Here is a 22964-nt window from a genome sequence, read left to right as displayed (position 1 = left end):
TGTCCAATGCAGTGGTGAACTGGTGACCGACCCATTTTCCAGTCCGCCAACCTTAATGTAATGAAAACTTCCTTGCTCTGTTATTATTAGAAAAAATATATTAAATAAGTTTTATTTTACAATATAATAGTTATAACATATATAAATACAGACGTAGGTATATAACTGTCATCTAGATACGTTATAGACAAAGGTAATCCTTTTAGGTCAATCGGATTGCGTTGAATACAACACTCGATCGGTATTTTCATAACGTCATATCGATTTATATGTTCTATAATGACAGAGGATGGAAGATTTAAATGCGACTAATTCATATATTTGAAATGTGATATTATGTTTTTAAATTTAGAAATTCTTGTCATTGTAAAAGGTCGTTATTGTTAAATCATCATAAGGCATATTTAAGAATATAGAATAACACATTCTATAGTTAACAATTAACTAAAGACAACTCAAAACATAAGCAAAGTAACCGTCTGTGTATACAGTAAATACTTATGATCGAATAACTCAAATGCCCAAGATATTTTCGAGATCGATTTTAATATACTTCACATAATTTGTCTATGAATGACCTTCAACTTGATCAATGATAGTAATAATTTTTCAGTACGTATCTAAAATGTTTTTTTTTTTGCTTTTTCGGTGGAGTGAAAAATACTCTATTGGCATTAAGGGGCTAAGTTAATCTGTGGCAAAATATTATAAGGTACAATTTTTTAAATCGATGATTACCAAATGAATTGATTATAAACGATTACGAAATATTAATAAACGAATCTTTAGTTGCATTTTCCCGGATTTTAATTTCCTATCGTAATTAAAGATCAATGTATTCATCTACTGGTCCATCTCAGTTAAATAATAGGTTAAAGTACTTTTTTTTTATTACTATATATCTCTGCAGATGTGCATGGTAATGTTCCAGACAGCATCATCATTTTAGGACTTCCAAATCGACGATAATAAGTTTGTATGGACCACTATAATGACGAAACCTCTATTGGGTCGGAATACGTTTTCCTTTGTGTTGTTGGTCTTCGTGAGAATCCTCAAATGATCTGGATGGTTTTTGCCAGGTGTGTGTGCCATCTTCACCAGCGCTTCCAACGCGTCTTCCGTGGGTGTAAGTTGTAAGGATTTGAACATGCGATATGTTTATTTTTATTAAATCTCTTTAATTAATAATAAAATTTTATATTTAAATTATTTTCTATAGCGCGTTTTCATGTCAAAAATGCTATCAGTTATAATGAAGCTGAGAAAATAGAACTTACTACTTTTTAGTAGGCCATAAAAACGCAATGGCAATGTTTATATTGTTGTATGTGAGTAGAGTGTTTTAAACGGTGCTTGGGTGTATTTATGAATAAAAATCTTTACAATTTACTTTATTAATTTAGTAATCTGTAAAAGTATTGTCTAAAATTAACCCGATATCACCAGATGGTCGCGTTGTTAAACAATTTATTTTTTATGCCAAAAACATAAATTAATTCAAAGTTTTTCCATTGATTTTATAATAGAAAGTTTTTTGTTTTCGCAAACGCAATCACAAAACAAATTCGTTTCAAGATGTTAATAATGGATTCCGTTAATGGATTTCAAATCCACATAGGATATTGTTTTGTAACCTAAAGCTGTGTAACACAAAGATAAATTAAGATCATTTTGTGTTTGCATATTTGAATAACATAATTGTCTCGTTGGTATAGTGGTAGTTTAAGTCCTTTAAGACATTTAAGCCCCGGGTTAGGCCAATTAAAATTTGACATGCCAAAAATTATCGATTTGATTTTGCTCCCGTGTCTTGGAAAGCATGAATAAGGCTTTGGTACTGCGTTGAAGAGTTCAATCGCGTTGGATTCGATCGTGTTGGATGGCTGTCCGCCGAAAGCAAGAGGACAGTCAACCGACAATATTACACAAGAAATACTTTTTACAGACTTTTAAGACTTTTCTCGCCAAGCAATGGTATGTACTTTTTCTGGTGATGTTTTACACGTCAACGATAACTTAACAAAGTACAGCTGAAATAATAATATAATATTTTATCTTTAAAATTATATTGGTTGGTATACTGTTCGTTTTTAAATATATATATTTTTATCAATCAGTGATATCATCTCAACAGTTATTCTACCATCAAATGATAAATAAGCCGACGTAGTTACAGGCATAAGGGACGATACAATTTATTCGTCGCGGTTCGAGGCACCTTGATGGTCAAGTGGTTCCTATTTCTCAAAGTGCAGGTGTCTTTGGGTAAAGATAACCACTTATTATCACGTCAACGAGAAAACGGGCGTTTTCTCGTTTGTCTTCTACATATAGTATAATATTATTGATTTCGTCTAAATACATTCTTACCGAGGATATGAAACTGTGATCATATTCGTCATTGGATTTGATAAGTTATTTATATATGAGAATGGGTTTAGACACAGATCACTGCGGAAATGGAACCCATAAATTTCCGTTTTTTTTTTTTTAAATCATAAATCCTCAAACACAAAGGAACTAGATTAATATTATAACGTTAGTAAAATTTCAAAAATAAAAATAGTTGATAAATTGTTTCCAGATTCTGCAAGTAAAATATGTTTTAAGATTTCTTGCCAAAGGTCAAATCTATAGAAACTTTTGCCAACATTCATGCATTATTGAGACATCGCAATTTCGAGTTTAAGTGGAATTTATCTTAATGAAGGTGTTTTATATTGTGGAAAAAAAAATTTTTTTTTTTTTAAATAATCTAGACCTATTTTCGATATAAGGGGCTAAAAATATATTGATGAGAAATTTCATAATATTATAAGTTCTTAAATATATAACAGCCTGTAAATTTCCCACAGCTGGGTTAAGGCTTCCTCTACCTTAGAAGAGAAGGTTAGACCATATTCCACCACGCTGCTCTAATGCGGGTTGGTGAATAGATTCACATGTGGCAGAATTTCGTTGAAATTAGGGACATGCAATTTTCTCACGTTGTTTTCCTTCACCGCCGAGCACGAGATGAATTATAAACACAAATTAAGCACATGAAAATTCAGTGGTTGCCTTGCCTGGGTTCGAATCCACAATCATTGGTTAAGATGTACGCGGTCTAACCACTGTGTCATCTCGGCTCTCATAGACCATCTCGGCTCTCGTAAATATAACACTGTGATATTGATTTTGTCCTCAAGACGGTTTTGATATAGGCTTCAACGCTTATTCCAACAATAATTTCGACTTTTTCTTTCCTTAAATAACCTGAGACCTAGATTTAGAACAACCTAATCTATTTACTGGGCTACTTTATTTATACCTAACATTAAATTTTTATTGTATAGATGACATATATATTTATAAGTAAGTGTATATATTTGATTGCCCGTGTTTGTGTGCAAGCACTCTTATTTCACAGATACAAAATGTATTTCTCGCTCCTTAAATAAAGTTGTAAGCATTAAGTCTGACTTGAATAATAAATTTTATTTATTGAAAAAGTTTAATAAATAATTAAATGATAGACATTGCCGTGTTCACGTTTCGGATAATCGATGTGTTTTGACAGTTCCGAACAACTGTTAGACTATTCTGTAACAAGAAACTCAAAGTTCACCGCAAAACACGGCCTTGAAATGTCAGAATGTGATATACGAAATTGACTATAATTATAAAATTTATAGAATACACGTATCAAAATCGCTTATCACTGTATATCAGTTGTCAGTATTTCACGAGTGAGATACGGAGTGATTTCTTAAAGAATCGCATAGAACAGCGTTCTATTTTCTGAGAACTAACTTCGTACCTCACTCATGAAATGTTGAGTGATGTGTTTAGTTTAAATGTTATAATTGTTTAAGTCGATGTCGCATATAACATTTTGTGATATTTCACGATCGCGTTTCGTGGTGACAGTCGAGTTAGTTCGTACAGATTATCTCTAAAGGTTATCGATAAATTATTTTATTATTGCATATTATCGTAAACGGTCTTTATTATTAAATGAATTAAAGAAAAAAAGTTATTTATATAAATAACGTGCAAAATATTATAATAAATATTATTATTTAATTTTGTTTGTCAGGTTAATCTAAATAAGCTTTGATATAATTAAAGTCTGTTACATGTTAACATACATAGGTTTTTAACAATGAACACCTCATATAACATTCATTACTAATTATTCCAGTATAATTACTACGTACATTATAAAATATAAAATTTAATATACATAATAAAATATAAATGTTATTATGTACGTACGTAATGGATCAGCGTAGTGGATTAAGGTCCAAACCTTCACTCCAAACGGAAGAGGTCTTTGCCCAGGCGTTGGCCGTTAACTGACAATAACTTTAATTTAATCTTATATGTTCTATATGGAAGACGACAAATAGACTGAGTTACAAAGTTATTTGCGTTTACAATCCCATACTTGGAAAACACGGACAGTGGTTGATCCAGAGGTTTTTTTTAGGTAGGCGGACTGGACAACGGGCCACCTGATTGTAAGTGGACAGCGTCCATAAACATTGGCTCTGTAAGATATATTTATTATCGATTAACCATTAATACCACCGCCAACGCGCCACCAACCTTGAGAGCTAAGATGTTATGTTCTGTCTGTAGTTGCACTGGCCAAATTATCCTTTAAACCGGAACATAACAACACTTCGTATTGAATATCTGATAAGTGGGCGATAACTACCAAGAGGGGCTTGAACGAAGCCCTACCACCTAGTACTCGTGGGTTTATCGTCCTATGAGCTTGGCATAATAAAGTTAGTAGACCTGTGTTTGAGCATTATAAGTATGATCTTTTGCGTAGATAGATAATCTGTTAATTTAACTGCTGTAGTCGAACAATCAGAAGGAAATAATTAACTATTCTAATACAAATTTTAAAAATTATTCACTTTAACTCTAATGGCCACCTTATACGGATGCCAATTTTGGTACAGGTGCGAAATCGTTGTCTGGTTGAAGATAAATGTCACGTATGTTTCTCAGTAACAGTCAAGTGTTAGTACATTGGCAGTATTAAGTCCCGTGACTCGGAAAGTCATCAAACAAACAGTTGGAGTGAGTAAACTTGACTGCGCAAACATTTATGGACTATAATAATATCAACTGAAATTTGCTATTATTTGCAGTTGATATTCGTCTTTTCTTTATCAATTTTATTGTGATTTTTAATATATTTGTAATGCATTTAATAAAGTCTTCCCCGAGACTGAGTTTGCAATCTCTATAATGTTTAGCATACGTAGCCGTTTAACGGGTATATAGAGAATTTTATTATCGCCATTAAAATAGTTTCCGCGTAACAAGTACATATTTAAGCGAAACGGTAAAGTATATTGCTTTATGTTAAGGATATAAAGCGGATTAATTTTATTTGAAATATAACCTATGTTTATATTTAACGCGCGTTTTAACTTTAAATAGCTATAACAGTTAAAACAAACACACGTTTTTATTAATATTTTTTTACTTGGCGGTAGGGCTTTGTGCAAACCCGTCTGGGTAGGTACCACCCACTTATAAGATATTCTGCCGCCAAGCAACAATACTTGTATTGTTGTGTTCCGGTTTGAAGGGTGAGTAAGCCAGTGTAACTACAGGCACAAGGGACATAACGTCTTAGTACCCGAGGTTGGTGGCGCATTGGCCATGTAAGGGATGGTTAATAATTCTAACAGCGCCAATGCCTATGGGCGGTGGTGACCACTTAACATCAGGTGGCCCATTTGCCGGTCCGCCTACCTATTATATAAAAAAATATGCGAAAGAAATACGAACATTATTGAATGTATTGAGTAAATATAAAATGCGAATCGAAAAAAAAACAATTTAATATCATTATTCCAAGAATTTTTCGACCAACCTTCGTATCTACGTATTGACGGTCTACAATATCTGGTAACTTAGACAATCTAAGAACATACGCACGTTGTAATCGTATATCGTTCTCAAAGTGGGTTTCCCGTTAAAGGTTGGAATGGAATCCTTTTCTTCCGGACAACTTACAAGCAATATCAGTATTAATAAATTCAACACGACCTTTATTTGACATAGTTAAGGGTATTTCAAATCGTGTCATAAAATCATGGACTACAACTTCATACGAAAAATTATCATAATTTTTGTAGCTATGTTTTAATAATTTTTATTTTATTTATTAGGAAATATTTAAATAAGTATTAGCAAATTAAATTAAAAATAGCTACTCTACAAATCATGTCATGGAATGGCAGCAAGAATGTTAGTTTCCCCTTTCATTCACTATTGCATAAAACCGGACAAGTGCGAGTCGGACTCGCTCACCGAGGGGTCCGTACAAATTTGTAGATGCATGTTATAAAAAATGTGAACATACATATTATCAAAAATAGTTTTTAATTTACTTAAATACCAAATTGAATCCAGATTTGTGAGTGAGAAGAGGTTTTTTTAATTCTTTGTCACAAATCGAAAATTATACGACTTAAAAATAATTAAAAACCTTGTGCCTTTGAAGTCCTTTCATACGATACCCCACATGACACGGTTAACTCAATTTAAAATTTGTTCCGCCGTTCTTGGCATAAATACCCTGTTTTCTAATGATTCAATTACAAATGTATATTTTTCAGATTTATCCCTATACTTGTAGTATAGGACGGTCTTACTTGCCTAATTTCAAAGTTCTAGGTCAACAGATAATACCCTATTCTGTCGAGAGTGTCGAGATATACGTTTTTTGCGGCATAAACGACAGTATCTTTTTTTACGTTAACTTAGGATTTTGTTTTTTCACAGCTTTAAGAGACTGTAGACCTGAGTATATCCTTTTAGTTTGAATGACACCTCCACACGATCCCAAGATAAAGTGTCTTGACAGACAGATGGATGGACAACAAAGGGATTTTATAAGTGTTCCATTTCTTCATTTTGAGGCACGGAACCCAAAATATGAACTAGATAACCCCTATCATAACTAAATTGAGTATCTAAGGTAGTTCTAAAATATTGTAACTCTCCGAACTTTGTAGTGCGTTAAACTTCACAATCATTTTCAAAAGTTCTCACATCTTTAAAGTTCCATTAGTTTCAAAACTTATTCTCTCCTAAGGTTCCGTTTGTTCAATAAAAAAAGATATACCTGTCTGTATGTGAAGACTGTCTGTCTAAGTGTGTTAACGTCGTTAATTTTAAGAGGCAAGTTAGAAAAAATTGTCTCATTTGATATGTAGGGGTTGATGGCTGTGAAAAATTAAATATATCTTTTATTAAAATATATCTTTTATAATCAATTTAACTAAACTTTTAAGTATAACATAAAATAAACTTAAAGGATTTATTATCCTCGCTTAACACTATAACGAGTTTGCTTACAAAAAGTATCGTAGATAAAACAGAAATTCTTAGTTTACAATAAAAACAAAAGAAAATATAGGTAATTCGACTAGGTTATTATAAATCTCAGTTAAATATATATATACCAATTTTGTTTAAAAATAATTATCATACTTGTTATTAAATTATACAATCAATAGAACATTTTACTAGATATTTAGGAGCTAATCAACATGGATGAAATCCCATTACTTTAGTGAGTTAAATTTAAGTAGCCCCTTTTAATTTCCATCATGTATAAACGTTTATTTATTCCTAAGTAAATAGGTACCAATAATCATTAGCTATTAAGTTAATTAATCATTTATTAATTGCTTTCCTATATACTCAGTCTATAACGTACGCAGACTATCACATTAATATGATGCTATATAATTTTCAATTAATCGCCTAGCTATTAACACAAGCAATAAAACGTTTGTGTACTTTGCTAATAAATAAAATGTAGGCGCCATTAAATAATACAAATAATATTGTATTTATCCCTTTACATAAACAATAACAGTTAATGACTATTATTCAAATATTTTAGTACATTTTTAATATGAAGTTAATAAATTTAAAATTAAAGTACTAATTATTAAATACAATGTTAATAAACATAATTTGGACAAAAATGGTTTTATACGAGTATACCACCGTAGGATTGCTGCCGAAAATCTGTTATTTAAGCAACAATATTTTTCTGAAAATTTACACCGTCCAAACAAACAAAAGCTTTCGTTAGGAACTGCGAAGTCAAAGATTAGTTTTAAATGTTTCAGTACTTTTTATTTGCAGATTTTCTAAAGTTCCTCCGAACTTGTTAAACAAATAAAAGTAGGTATAGTATTCAGATCTAGCAGTAATGAAACTGTTTTGAAGCTTTAAATTATTTAAATAAACAACTGTTTTTCTATTTTTAAAATTATTAACATATGTATATTGTTCTAATTTTTTTTTAATAAAATAGAGAAATGTATTATGTTAAGACAAATCAACGACATCTAATTAGATAATACATTATGCATTTTTTACAAGTATCAGAATACATAATTAAAAGATGAATAACTGTATGAGAAGGATGCTGTTTGATTACAGCGAGCTCGTTAAACTGTGGAATTCTCTTTGACAAAGCAAGGCGTAGGTAATATACATAGGTATGCCACTTGTGACGTTTAATCGGTTTTTATCGACACAAGAACCAACCTTGTCATCATCATTACAAATATACGTAGTAGCAAATGCTATCGAAATATGCGTGCGAACGATGCTTGCATGTAGTGCACAATTTCCTAAAATATATATTAAGGGACTGAGCTACTGTGGGAACAAACACACGTGAAATGGACCCCTTGGGTGTCCGGTGCCCAAACTTTAAGAAACCCTGATCCAAATGACCCTATTTACCTCGACACAAGCACTGTTGACTAGGTGCGCAGGATCATCTTAATATTTATGCAACCGCAGAACAGTGACAGCGTCTACAAGTGGAAGTGATCTTCGTTGGTCCATTCGCTCGTATTCCCTCCTAAATAATCATATAAATCTATAAGTATGTCAGACAACATAGAAGTAAAAAAAAGTGCCAATCATATCAAACAATTCAAAATTACGATTTGACACCCATAGGCCCTGTGGCGCAATGGATAACGCGTCTGACTACGGATCAGAAGATTCCAGGTTCGAATCCTGGCAGGGTCGCGGATAATATTTTTTACAGGCAAATTTATAAATAATGTCCTCGTATTCTGAGCTCCAAATAGGTCACATAAGTTTAAGACCTCATCTGAAAGAATTAAGCTGTAATATATTATTTTATTTTGTTAATTTGTTATATTTTTTAATAATTATTAGGTTCACAGTGTAATGGTTGTGATACGAATCAGTTTGAAATCGATTCGTTTATGGGATCGGAATGATATCAATTCTCTTAGACGTAATATACGTCGTTACCATAAGGAAAGCGCAAATCACGCTCATGGCATCACGTTAGAATAATGACAATCAAGAAAAGAACATCGTTAAGGCGTGTCAAGGTTTACAATCCAATTCATCACCAAAAAAAGTCTACGACTTCCCGAATGAAAATAGATGAACGGATGGACTTGGAATTTTTTGTTTTATATGATAGCAATAATAATAATAATCATAATTATACAACAGTGTTATCTGGGTGAGCCGAGATAAATATTACGATAGAGTATTTGGTCAAAGTAAGGAAAAAAACAATTGAGAGTGACTACATTCGATCCCCATGAACTCGAAGCAATATGATATTTTGGGGTCATCCTCCTCGCGGGAAGCCAGTCGTCAAGCTGGTCTGAATTGACAAATCACTCAGATAAGACTCTAACGAGTTTACCGCTGTTCCGTGACCTCAGTCTGTCTTAGTCCGATAGTGTTCCCTGCAACACATCAACCCTAACACCCCGAGGTTTGCAACCAAGACTCACGAGCTACTCGATCTCCCCTTTTCGGCGGAAGTCGGGTGGATCAGGGCTCTATCCCAGCGAGCCCTGATCGTCCGATGGGAGAAGGACCTGCGGTCACCCACGGCGGTCCTGGCGGTAGTGGAGGCGATTCGTCCCCACTTGAGTCGCTGGGTCGAGAGGAAGAAGGGCACACTCACTCCCGTGGCGCCCGCCGAAAGACGGAGAGAGTACCGCTGGTTTTTTAGTGGGTAAACACGGCGTACCTGGGCGCATTCGGCGTCCAGGGCTCCGGGGAGTCTCACTAACGCGTTTTTCAAGCGAGAAAAAAAAAGAAAAAAGGTGAGCCGATAATTCATCTCCGAGCCGAGATGGCCCAGTGGTTAGAACGCGTGCATCTTAACCGATGATTTCGGGTTCAAACCCAGGCAAGCACCACTGAATTTTCATGTGCTTAATTTGTGTTTACAATTCATCTCGTGCTCGGCGGTGAAGGAAAACATCGTGAGGAAACCTGCATGTGTCTAATTTCAACGAAATTCTGCCACATGTGTATTCCACCAACTCGCATTGGAGCAGCGTGGTGGAATATGCTCCATTCCTTCTCCTCAACGGGAGAGGAGGCCTTAGCCCAGCAGTGGGAAATTTACAGGCTGATTATGTAATTCATCTCGTGCTCGGCGGTCAAGGAAAACATCGTGAGGAAACCGACATGTGTCTAATTTCAACCAAATTCTGCCACATGTGTATTCCACCAACTCACATTGGAGCAGCGTGGTGGAATATGCTCCAAACCTTCTCCTAAAAGGGAGAGGAGGCCTTAGCCCAGCAGTGGGAAATTTACAGGCTGTTAATGTTTTGTATGTTATTGTGTCCCAAACTGATAGTTTTGACAATGTTTCTACTATTTAAAAGAACTCTAGTGGTTTTCAAAAGGGTAGTACATACAATACTTAGATACTTAATGAATGAATTTCAAAAAAATATATTTGGAATCAGCTAAGGAGTTTAGATTATATCATCACCCTGTCTTGGCTTTGCACGGATCTACATAAAACGTTATACAATATATAACTATATATATAATTATATATATAACGTTACACAATATATCGCTAGTTTACACGGCGTACTTCAGTAAAATTCCCAGTCGGGATGTTTTTTTCCTAAATTTACAACCATCGGTAAATTTAGACATAACTTCCTCATTAATCACTCTAGCCTCCTGCACGTTTGCCACCACTAACATAAAAAAAAAACTCAGTTCAATGCCAAAAGCGTGTAAAAATCAAAGCTGCAGACACACACTCGGGGTGATTTTGTTTTATAATTGGTAGTGATTTGATATACGTATAAAATAGGAAATACATTGTCCCCCTTGACTTTGCGAGAGTCGGGTATAATAGGATAGGCGTTTTTGTGTACTGACATATGGTCTAATTGATGCGGGGTAATTAACCTCTGAGATATATACAAGAGCCGTGTACATTTATAAAGTTTCTGTTGGAACTTTCTTTCTTATCTCAGATTTAATTTAAAACATGTAGTTTTAACAATAGTACATTTAATATATCCTTCAAATAATAACATTTGTATGATAATATTTGAATTATTGTTACCTATTTGATATTATGTATGTCATTTTTTTTATTTTAATAATTATGTGATCAGTATCAGTGGAAACTTAGCTGATGTATGTAATGTTGTATATTTCATGCCGTAAGTGTCATCTCATAGTTTGTTTCCCTAAAATAAAATAAAAATTAAAAAAATCAAATTTTCATTTTTTGTCATCGTCACTCATGTCGACTAAAACTGGACTTTATTTATAATTTAACAAGTTATCGACATTGTAAAATAGTTTTAGTGAATAATATATATAATAAATTTTAGTTTAATTAACTTACGTAAAAAATATTAAATACTTTTCAATAGAATATCATAAAAACATGTTTTATGTAAAATCTATCTAAGTTCTTATTTATTGAATAATGATTTTAATTTGATTTATATATTATTTTATACTTATCGGTTAATTTATTTATATACTTTTTTTGTTTTCTGACGAAATTTCTTATGTGACGATTTTCTCCAGACACAGTAAATGAGAGGTCTCAATACAATGGTTATTAGTACGTTACTTATTTGTTCATATAAAAGTAACTAAACACATATACATAGATTTTAATTACAATTTTATTTCTATTCGCAATTTTTTTCATTAACTTAATTTCAGACGTTGGCTGTTGCGTGGCTGTTATTTTAAAACCTAATATTTAGTAAAAGGTATTTCGTTCAGAAATTTTGAGCATACTACGGCATCATTGATTTTTATTATTTTAACGGTAAAATATTTTTTAGCATTTCAAATTAATGAAAGTATATTATATAAAACGCAATATATGCTAAATAAATAATACATAAATAAGTCTTATACAGACTGGTGTGTATAAGACTTATCAATAAGGCAGTCGATATTAAAAATGCTTTTCCCTTCAGCGCCAATCTGCTTACACATTGATTGATAGCACGTTTTGGCTTAAGCGATTTTTTCGCACGTGTTGGAGATTCACAAAAGATATTCTTTCGCTTTTACAACTTTTTTACTAGAATCTACTAAAAACATTTTTAACGTTGACGACATTTTACTCGGAGGCTTATATACTACTACTACTACTACTATCACTACTACTACCACCACCACCACCACCACCACTACTATTACCACTCCTACTACTACTACTACAACCACTACTACTACTACTACTACTACTACCACTACCACTACTACCACCACTACTATTACCACTCCTACTACTACTACTACAACCACTACTACCACTACTACTACTACTACCACTACCACTACTACCACCACTACTATTACCACTCCTACTACTACTACTACAACCACTACTACCACTACTACTACTACCACCACTACCACTACTACCACCACCACTACCACTACTACCACCACCACCACTACCACCACTACCACCACCACCACTACCACTACTACTACTATTACTACCACCACTACTAGCACCACCACCACGACTACTTATGTATAGGACTTTATGCAAGCCCATACGGATAGGTGCTACACATCAGCTATTCTATCGCCGCTATCAGCAATATTTAGTATTTTTGTGTTTCGGTTTGAAGAGTGAAAGAGTCAGTGTCTTAATATTTCTTACATCGCCAATGTCTATGGCCGGTGGTGACCACTTACAATAAATTGCCCGTATTACCTATATTTATTTACTACATCTAAATTGAATGAGAATGAGAGATATTTTATGAGAATGTAAGTAAAATTTGTATCGACGTTTGAATGAAACATTTCTCACTCAAAAATATGTTCTTCTGTCATGTGTACGTCACGACAGTTGAATTCAAAGGTTAGCATTCAATTTCAACAGTGGACGTAAGATTTCAATTTCAGTGAAAAGTTAAGTAAGCGTTTCTGTTCAGGAGAGTTTCAAAGCTCAGGATAGTTTGGTCGATCGAAAACGTTTTAATATATTTATGTATGATGATTCGTTTATTAATGAATACTAGGGCTATAACATTCTTTATATTAAAGAGTCTGAAATATAAATTTACGCGACGATGCTAAGGATGACCTTCCGAGCAATACCAATTATAATTAACCAATACAGTGAACTCATGATTCAGGCATGTATTTAAATTTAACGAACTAGCCGCAGGGCGCTGCTCGTTATTATTGTGAAATTATGTTACGTTATACGAATACCAAAAAGCAAAGACAAGTAATTTATATACAAGAATACATTGTTTATTACGAAGGAAAATCCTTATGTATTCACTAAAATCTTGCGATGGCGTTTTCGGCACGGATGAAGAGTATTTAGGGTCGTTCCAGTATAACGCAACCGCCCAAAAGGACCTTTTAGTTATTTGCTTGGCTCGACTCCACTAGCTGACATTGGAGCAACGTCGTGGAATCAGAAAACATTATCTACAAGAAGGGAGAGATGAGGTCTTAGTGCAGCAGCTGGAAGTTTACAGACTGATTGTTTTTGCTGGTCGCTTGGACGATCACTTCTTAGTGGCGGAAAAAGCTAAAGTACCGCTTTCGTCACTAGTCTATCCCAGTATCGTAACTCATCAGGAGTCTTTGAAACAGGATATATATGGCCCCCACCTCACGCTACGGCTCGTTACACCTCTATAACTCAATATGACTGATGATTCGAGAACAACAACGTCAACCCCGAGACGTTTGCCAATTTAAGTAGATCTAGGATATGTATGCTGTACATTAATAATAAATGTTAATTCTCAGTAAGATTATTCTTACTTAACTATAATATAACTTACATTATTTTGTTAATATTATAAATGGAAAGTGGATGTAGAAAGCGTACTTATGTAATTTGGAATTTATTTATGATTAAACTTTACATAAAATAATAATATATATGATTCAATTCATTTCAATTTTCGTCTAGTAAAGCAGATAACATCTAACATATAAGTAAAGGATTGCTTTTAAATTTATATATATAATAATAGCAACTCTACTATAGATATATAACATTTATAGAATATATAACACATGTATACCTTCCACGAGAGTCACTCTGTACATTGGTAAAAAACGGAACGAAAATCCACACAGTAATACATGAGATTAACGCGAACATACGTGAAGGAAAACATCGTGAGGAAACCTGCATGTGTCTAATTTCAACGAAATTCTGTCAAACGTGTATCCAACAACCCGTAGCTCCAAACTTTCTCCTCAAAAGGGAAAGGAGGTCTTAGTCCAGCAGTGGACTGTTACTTACTTAAAGACAGAGTCCGGAGACTTTAATTTGCACTTTAAATAGAATGTGGCATAAACGGGTCATTCTTGATATTTGATACGAAAAACAAAGTACAGTGTGAGTATCAGACTGACCACAGATAATACAGTGAACCGTTCGATCAAAGTCAGTCGAGCCAACTACAGGACGAGCTATCATATATCTTAAATATAAACTATGCGGGTTAAACGTAGTAGTGGTCATCTATTCACAAGATTTTCACGTAATTTATCTCCTGTAATCGATGTTAGTCTTTCTACTAGTACTGCGATGTAAAAAATTGTTATAGTTGTAATTACCAGTATTTTTAAGCAATTGGTTAAATTCAATTTAATGTTCATAATGTCGTAATATTATATTAAAGATTATAAAGTTTTAGTTACAATTTGTTGGAATTATCAATCCATAACTTTTAATAGAAATATATTATTCGAAACTCTTGTATTCGTACGCTTGAGACGAGAAGATTTCATTGTTTTTTTATTAATTATGTTATTGTTTAATAGATTTCTTATTCAACTCGAGGACTAGAATTTAAATGATTGCTTTTCATAAATATCGAAAAAAACAGTATTCGCTTAAATTTGAACGATTTGATCAAATAAAACAATTTTTAAAGTCTATGAATTAACTATTTGAATTTGTTAAGTGTGCTTATGGTACATGAAATTGTTCTATAAAGCAATATTATGAGGTAAACAGAAGCGATATATTACACAGAAGGAGGTATAACTGACATTTCCCAATTTATTTTCTCTCTGCATCTAAATTTCCGGACTTCGTATTGTGTTTGACATAATATACTTAATACAAATGGCCTTGCTGAAGTCTCTTTATTGTGCCTCCAACATGTGACGACGACCACGCACTCTCTTGTCTCGATATTTGGGTTTGATTTTCTTGAATAATCCGTGATGACTTAGTTAATAAGACACCTGGATCTTATCCGTAGACCGCAGGTTTGAATACTGGATTCACTACTAAGTTTTTTCTATGGGCAGTGGTGACTACTTATCATATATTTTAAATACTGAAATAGTAGACTGTGACCAAAAATTCTCGAGAATTTGGCGAGGAATTTCATGTTTTTTTGTTAATTCTACTCCATATTAATTTGTTGGTTTTATTTACTTATAAATTATTTCAATGTTTCACCACCAGACATCCTGTTATAGTTACAATTTTATATATAAAAATGTTACGATCAGAAAATGGAAAATTAAAGGAAGAAAGTTTTTCCAAATATCTGTAGAATCAAAATAGATAAGCCTCAATAAAATTGAATTAGAAATTAGAAATAATTATATGAATGAGAATGAATAAATTCGTAGATTTTAAAACTCCTCTATGCAAATCATAATTAAATTAAGCTATCAATTACAAAAATCATTTGCAAAGTTTGTTAAAAGAATCTATAACAATCAGGCCCATAGGATGCTTTTACTATACATCCTTAAATCCTGATCTTATGAGATTTTTATCAGTAATAGTTAAATAACTGTTTTTCAAACAATCTAAAATTTTCCTATTTTTTTTAGAGCCTTTGAAACATATGTACATAACAGGGTAAATGGAATTCCTTGTTTCCACCATTTGTTCTGCTTTTGGCATTTCTGTTACGTAGAAACATCCAACGTTAAACTCTGAAGAACAAAATATACAATGGAGTGGACAATTTTCCTAAAATGTTTAATACATGAACTTAAAAAATTACATGAGTGCCGTTTTTATTATAAAATATGAACTATAAATTATATGCACAAAGAATAATCAGTTGAATTTCTATAAAAAAAAAACACGCTGTATTAGTAAGTTAGTTAAATATAACAGGAATAAATAATATTGTTATAATAAGTTTGCCACATTAACTCATCCTACAGACATACTTTGAGGCTCAAGTTAATGTCACATTGAAATTCCACATAACTTTGTGCAAGACCAGAACGCAGCAATAACGTGTTATCTTAGTATTCAGCTTTGAAAACAGCGCAAACAGTCTGCAAGTTTCACCTGGGGACCGCTCACAAAGCGAGGTTGTATTGATTTAAACGGTATCTATAAAACCTAGTTGATTCAAGACACATTATATAGACCATTGGTATTTCAAAAACGCTGAATAAAAACCTTGTCTTTGTGCGAGCTCATCTGGTTATGTACCAAGTACTGATGTATTCCATCGCCAAAAAACAATATTTATTACTATTGTAGTCTAGTGTGAAGGAGTCAGTGTAATTAAATGCACGAGGGATACCACACCTTTCCTAAAGTAGGTTTGGCGCAACGCATTGGCGTGGTAAAGAATTTTTAATACTCCTTACCGCGCAAATTAATAACGGTGCTGACCACTTACTATTAGGGCAAATTGACAGATGGGCATCTGTCAATTTGCCCGCTAAAATTATAAAAACAAATTATAATAATATATATTTTTCCTAAGAAAGTGACTGGCCCTAACATGGAATGCTACACGCATTGACGCTTTGACCCCGTCTCATATCAGGGACACGATGTAAAGGCCGAAGCGCCCGTGGAAAATGTTTAAGAGAACAAAGGGTGCAAATATTTCTAAGTAATGACTGTGTTCCGTTTGCAGTTCAAACACTATGACCTTTTAGTAACTGTGCAAAAACTTTTATATAACAAATGACAACGTTTTATTGTCTCCACTGGTGACAAGAGGGCTAGACATTTTAGTCACCATTAAACGCAGTCATGATTTGTACGGTAGCTGTTTTTCAATTTCGTTTTTTATATTCTTACCTAAGTCTTAAATTTAGATATATTTTTAGGGCAGGATGATCGTAATGTCAGCATACTGGTGGTAGGGCTTTGTACAAACCCGCCTTGGTGGGTACCACCCATTCATCAGATATTCTACCGCCAATCAACGGTACTTAGTATTGTTGTGTTCCGGTTTGAAGGATTAGTGAACCAGTGTAACTACAGGCACAAGGGACATAACATCTTAGTTCCCAAGGTTGGTGGCGCATTGGCGATGTAAGGAATGGTTAATATTTCTTACAGCGCCATTGCCTATGAGCGGTGGTGGCCACTACGCCAACCCATACAATCAAAAAAGATAATGGTTATAGAAACATAGGGACTGGATAGGAACTGGGTATGTTTCAAATACTCGTCTGTTATTCCAGCATTAAAGCAGCGTTAGGTTAAGTTAGAGTTAGAGTAAGCCACGCAATGATGCCAAAGGCTATCTCAACAGCATCTCAGATCCCACGTTTGGTGACTCATGACGTTTTAAGAAAAGTTGAACATTTAAAATGTATTTATATGAACGGTGGTTACCCTTTGCCATCTGTTTTCTTAAGGCACCATAGAATCTACACATATTTCCTGTCATATCCAATTCAGGGTCAAGAATATGTTAATTTCTCTATTACATATGAGCTACCCAACCCAGTTTCGTACGGGTTAAATAAGGGTTTACATAAAATATTTTTGGACCAAGAGTCTTTACTGGCGCACGCAGAATAACTCACCAAAGTTTCATCACAAACGAGTAAATGGTTTAAAAACAAATGGAGGAGAAACATACAAATAAATATATATTTCTACTTATGAAGATTACATACCTTAATGTGTTCTAGGTGGTATGTATTTCATATTGATTCCCTTTGCGAATATATTGGAAATACGACATAAAGGGCTTTATCTTTTCATTGCTTAGACTTAGAGATTCGATTTTTATTTGGTATTAATTTTACTTTATATCTCTACACGTTCCTTAGATAAAGCGTCACAGACAGACAGACAGACGAATAAATGGACAACGAAGTGATTATGGGTTTCCTTTTCCGTAAGAGGTACAGAACCCTAAATCGTGTAATAGGCCTCAGTATGAATTAATCAATGAATTTCTAGGCGATTACTAAATAGTTTTTTTTGTATGCATCCATTATCAGGATTAATTTATTTCAAAAGAAATATTGAAGATTAATTAGTACGATAAGAGTTGCTTCCAGTTCTGGTTTAACATTTGATTTATATGCGAATAAATGTAAAATGAGAAATGCTTTTTAGAACGTTGCGTTAAAGCCAAAATGGCCACAATACTAAATAATTTGGAATATAAAATAGTTTTAAAAAAATAGGGTATAAATTAAATTACCATTATAAATATTTCTGTAAAACGAATATTGAATTGAGATTTTTATGATTGTTTATAAATGGAATAAAATGATATTTATTTTATTTTAATATAAGTTCAATTGGTTATTCCGTTCTTACTGGAAAATCGGGACTATAAAATCCCCGCATATGCAAGGTGATGGTAACATCAAATTAAATGAAGGAAAGAAAATTTAAAAAATTAAGAAAATAATTTCTTCACAGAAAGACCTCGTGAGACATATAAGACATTATTCCAATTATAAAAGAACAAAGTCAATATAGACCATAATTCTTCTAATTTGAATGTGAAGTATACCCTCTCAAATAAAAATATAATTTTCTTAATTCAAAACACAAAAAAAAAACACAATCGATTTGTGAATCTCCTTCTATTTTTGAAATCGTTAAAAAACATATAAACCATTATGAAACATGCTCTTTTAGTGATCATTATTATCTGGAAAGAGCGCCGTATTTCAGTATTTGTACTACAAGAAGAAAGATTTGTCAAGTATTAAAGTTAACAACTATTGGGACAATGAAAATTTTAATTCTATGGCTCATATAATAAGATTGATTAACAATTAATTGTATTCATAACCAGTACTTAAATAGATCCATTCACTCGCGAAGGCGCGCCTATCCACGCTAAGATTTCGGCGTGCATTAGTCCGAGTGACACTCGTACTTACCAAGTTCTCTTAGTGTGTGTGAGATTAGAATATATTTGTTAATGCACGCCGATAATTAAACATAGAGGTGCGCACCTTTATGAACAGATTTGTACCTTAAACGCATTTCACCTTATCACTTATTATATTAAATCATTTTATTAAATTATTACAAATACCACGTGCTTTGAATATTAAATTTACGATTATATTTACCAAAATTATTTTCTCCTTCCGAGGATTGGTAAATTCCGTCCTTTATAGACAGGTCCTCTGTGTAGGGTGGAATTTAATAATTCAAGTTATGAACTAGTTCGGCCGGCCTTAATATTTATTATCATAATATCTCGTATCATATGTTGAAGAAAATTTTGGCAACATTATTTATCATTTGCTGCCAAGTTTATGGTATGCGTAAGTGTGTGACTATGTTATGTAATTTACACTAATATTATAAACGCGAAAGAAACTGTCTGTTGATCTTTCACGGCCAAGCTATTGAACTGAATTTGATGAAATTTTGTATGAACTAAGTTTGAACTGTTTTATTCTTAACACCTGACGAGCAACCCCTAAACACTTGAACAAGCTTCGGGCGATAACTACTATACGATACAATTTGTGACTAGAAGATGTGCTAATAAGATTGTTGGTTTAAGCCTGGCTAGACAGTTTATAATTCATCTCGTGCTAGTGTAGGAAAACATCGTGAGGGAATCGTCATGACGTTTCGAATAAAAATCTTTAACTGTATCTGACCCCTATTGGAACATGATGGAATGAGACTCAAATCCTATTCTTAAGAGGAGTGATACTTTTGACTATTATATCGAACTCAAACTAATACCGTAATAACACCATAGTTTTAATTAGTGCTCTTAAAATAGGAACCGTTGAATATTTTTTCTACCATTATTTTCAACATGGGTTTATTAAATGATTATTATAAATCGGTCGGATTATTATAACTTGCATTAACAAATATAATCTTATTTAAGCTTGCTGTCTTTATTATTACATAAGACGTCTCACCCACACAAAGACATCGTTTAATCACGAGCGTCACTCAACTAAAGCGCGCCGATAATTTAGTGCAGAGGACGCACCATCATAAGTGAAAAGATCTATAATTAATTACGAAAGAGATATCTTAGTGGATAAGTGCACAAAAACAACTTCACTCAGTTCCTTCACTTCACTCATAGTTCGAAGCGACTACCGACATCATGTACGACGACATGGGTAATATTCATTTAAGTCACGGGATTAGAACACCGCCAAATTTCGTAGGTTTAAGTTGGAGTTATTGGCTAAATTCGAAATTTGAAAATTTTAATAAATATTTACCAATTTCAAACTTACTAATTCAAAAACTCAAAGGACCATTCAATCAGCCCTGAGGTTATTGAGAGGGATCGCTTGTTACCGATAGAAACATTTTCTGTACAATTATTTTGATTGTGTCCTCTTCGACCTGTCTTGGCTACAATAAATTGCTTAAATTATTGTCTATACTAATATTGTAAATGCAAAAGTAAGAGTTACTTTAGGTCTGTCTATATGTTACGCTTTCACGACCAAACCACATAAATGATTTTTTTTAAAAGATTGATCTGTCACGAGAAGTACGAGACTATTGGAGATTATTGAAAAATATATTTGTTGGAGAATTGTTATAAAACGTGATTTTATTTTATCATCTTAAACTACTGAAATCACAATAGGTTATTTTTATATACGTAACATCTGAGTCCTTTAAACGAGATTGAAGCCGCGGTCGACTACTAGTCTACTAATATATGTCATGTTATGTCATGGTAAGCTAAACGTAATTAATTATTTATAATTAGTTGTATATTCAATGAAAGCGTTTACTTTGAAATCTCAATTAAAATTTACCGCCAATGCGAAATTATCCAATTACTTATGTACTTCACGAATTGTGGCCCATGTTGGATGAATACGCTTTTTGTTCAGCTCCAAGACAAGCAGACAGACATAGTCTTATTTATAATATTAATCTCATTAAACGGTTCATTGTTACCGTGTTCTGTGTAATTTCTCTATCGAGTTTGAGGTATTTGAATGACTTTTCGGGCAAATGTCGGCACTATCGGCTTAAATAGTCATCCAATTAACCATTTTTAAAGATTTTGGCTTCGGTTTTATCGACTTATTGTTTTAAATATAGAATTGAAGTTCGTTGACTTTCATTGAGACTCACTTAGTTGCAAAAAATCTTATGTTTTTTTATGGTGGTTAATGGGTCACCTGATGGTGCAGTGTTCACCATCACGTTAGATAAAAAAGTAGCCTATATAAATACTTGGAAATCAAGCTTCTTAAACACGAAATTTCATTAAATAATAATATAACAGTCTGTAGTTTTATGACACTATTTTCGAAAATTGTTGTCTTTTGCTTTGACAATTATTTAAAAAAAAGAACGGACCAAGTGGGAGTCGGTACGCTTACGAAAGGTTCCGTACAAAAAAATCATGTCGGTTGTGTGGAGAAAATAAAAAATACATCATCTAAAATTTTCTAGTATCCAACTATCACGGTTCATGATACAGGTGACAGACGTACAGACGGACGGACAGCGGAGTTTTAGTAATAGGGTCAATTTTACCCTTTGGGTACGGAACTGAATGTTACCGTGGAAGTATTGTATGTGCTTTTAAACCACTTTAAAGTTCGTTTAGTTATTGTTAAAACTCGTGAGAAAGTTATTGGCTATCAACGTACAACAGCTGGCGTACTGGTCCTATCAAATTAGTTATTTGGCATTGCGACACACGCGGTTTGTAGCTTATACTTATTTAAAAAAAAATTTGATGTGTCGTGGGACACCTGGTTTGATAGAATTTCTTTTCAATTTATATTATGTTATAATCATAGCGCTTCAGAGTTATTATATAAAAAGAAATGTTGATAAATTTCTATTTAATACATTTTTATTTAAATTAAAAAACACATAAACTATAAGACATCAAACAGCACGTGCTATTTGGAATTTCATTTAAAAAACAATGACTTTAATAACATTTTCATTTTTGTTTCAGGTAATTCGGCGACAACAAAAACAATCGTAAGGGTTAATATATCAAAGTACACATTTAACAATCAAATAAATACACAGAAAAATATTCTTTGTTCTCAACTATTATTTATAATGACACACATATAGAGAATATGTGTGTGTACTTCCCTAAATAACGATGCAACATTTACGAGGAAGTGAGTAAAATTTGTCTCGATAAAAATGCGAAATCAAAAATTCTTTCTGCGACTATTGTTATTCAAACCCTTAAGCTCTTATTTTTTGATTGTTATGTTATTTTCTTTTAGGAGGAAAACGTCCCATTTGTGATAAAAGTATTTCATAAAATAAATACTTCGGCTGTGAGTTCAAACAGTATAATTTCGTTTAGATTCATAGCGACATAGTAATTATAAATACTGCCAATTGTATTGTTGCTTTTTAAAGTGAGTCAGTGTAACTAGATGCTCAAGGGGCATAA

General features: G+C 33.0%; 1 protein-coding gene and 1 non-coding gene across 3 annotated transcripts in view; both read left to right on the top strand.

Moving 5' to 3' along the window:
• Pde1c (Phosphodiesterase 1c) overlaps positions 1–22964 on the top strand; it is a 442898-nt gene that overhangs the window by 1759 nt on the left and 418175 nt on the right. The gene's annotated exons all lie outside the window — the stretch shown is intronic.
• Trnar-acg (transfer RNA arginine (anticodon ACG)) lies at positions 9006–9078 on the top strand. The gene has a single exon. It is a non-coding gene; the product is annotated as a tRNA-Arg (tRNA).

The sequence above is a fragment of the Vanessa tameamea genome, chromosome 4 (assembly GCF_037043105.1).
Source record: "Vanessa tameamea isolate UH-Manoa-2023 chromosome 4, ilVanTame1 primary haplotype, whole genome shotgun sequence".
NCBI lineage: Eukaryota > Metazoa > Arthropoda > Insecta > Lepidoptera > Nymphalidae > Vanessa > Vanessa tameamea.
Note: the sequence above shows the minus strand (reverse complement) of the source record. Positions and strands in the feature narration are given on the sequence as shown.